We start from the raw sequence: 1221 nt of genomic DNA, 5'->3' as shown, positions 1-1221 counted from the left end.
GGGTGATTCCTCCATCCAGGGTTATAGGTATTCGAGTATAGGTTCCCTTGGGTGTAGTTCACTTGCTCAGAGTGGGTTTCGTTTAATAGACTGCATTCTGCAGATTGGTGTCCTTTGGCTCCACATATCTCACAATCCGATGAAACTGCGGCTACAGTATTCGGGTTTATGCACATATGCTCGACTTTAAGGGCTAATGCGTCCATTTTAGCTTGCATCATGTCTATAGAGCTTAGTTCATGCACTCCTCTTTGGGCTTCCTTCTTCTCAACTGTCGCTCGTTCGACTCCCCATGATTGATGGTTTTGAGCCATATCTTCGATGAGGGCACTAGCTTCAGGATAAGGTTTGTTCATCAGAGCACCGCCTGTGGCAGCGTCGATGGTCATCTTCGTGTTATAGTGAAGTCCGTTATAGAAGGTTTGAATGATTAACCAATTTTCTAAACCATGATGTGGGCATGCTCGTAACAACTCTTTATATCTCTCCCAAGCTTCGAACAACGATTCTCCTTGGTTTTGGGTAAATCTAGTTATATGGTTTCGAAGAACGGCGGTCTTACTCGGGGGAAAGTATCTAGCAAAAAAAACTCTTCTAAGGTTATCCCAAGTCGTAATGGAATTGGGTGGAAGGGAATCTAACCATGATAGGGCTTTATCTCTGAGGGAAAGAGGGAATAATCTTAAATGTATTGCCTCAGGAGAAGCTCCATTGGTTTTAAAAGTGTCTGCTAATTGAAGAAATATTTTTAATGTTGGTTTGGGTTCTCAGTAGCGAGACCTGCGAATTGTGTCTGTTGCAATAGTTGTAACAGGGATGGTTTAAGTTCAAAATTATTAGCTGGGATGGTTGGGTTTACTATACTAGAACTAGGTTCTTCATTTGACGGTTGAGCGAAATCTTTAAGAGGTCTTTGGTTTTGATCTTCGGCCATAGCTCTCTTAATTCTATGAAAGAATAAACGTGCGCGAGCGTAACGTTCAGGTTCCGCCAGAGGATATACTAAGCTTAAACTTCCGGTGCTACGAGTTCTTCGCAATGGCCAGCGGGAAATAGCCTAATTCTAAACGATATAACAACAGGAAAATGAAATTTGACGAAATTGATCCCCGGCAACGGTGCCAAAAACTTGATGCGTGTTCTTTTCGCAAGTATACAAACGCGTCAGAGTAATATAAAAGATTGTCGAATCCACAGAGACCAAGTGTCAATCTATCGTTA

The 1221-nt window shown here is 42.3% G+C and overlaps 1 non-coding gene across 1 annotated transcript; it reads left to right on the top strand.

Moving 5' to 3' along the window:
- The first annotated feature begins 444 nt into the window (after positions 1 to 444).
- On the top strand, positions 445 to 551 carry LOC127088524 (small nucleolar RNA R71). The gene has a single exon (XR_007790356.1). It is a non-coding gene; the product is annotated as a small nucleolar RNA R71 (small nucleolar RNA).
- The last annotated feature ends 670 nt before the right edge of the window (positions 552 to 1221 follow it).

The sequence above is a fragment of the Lathyrus oleraceus genome, chromosome 5 (assembly GCF_024323335.1).
Source record: "Lathyrus oleraceus cultivar Zhongwan6 chromosome 5, CAAS_Psat_ZW6_1.0, whole genome shotgun sequence".
Lineage (NCBI taxonomy): Eukaryota > Viridiplantae > Streptophyta > Magnoliopsida > Fabales > Fabaceae > Lathyrus > Lathyrus oleraceus.
The sequence above is the reverse complement of the archived record's forward strand: the minus strand, read 5'-3'. Positions and strand labels throughout refer to the sequence as shown.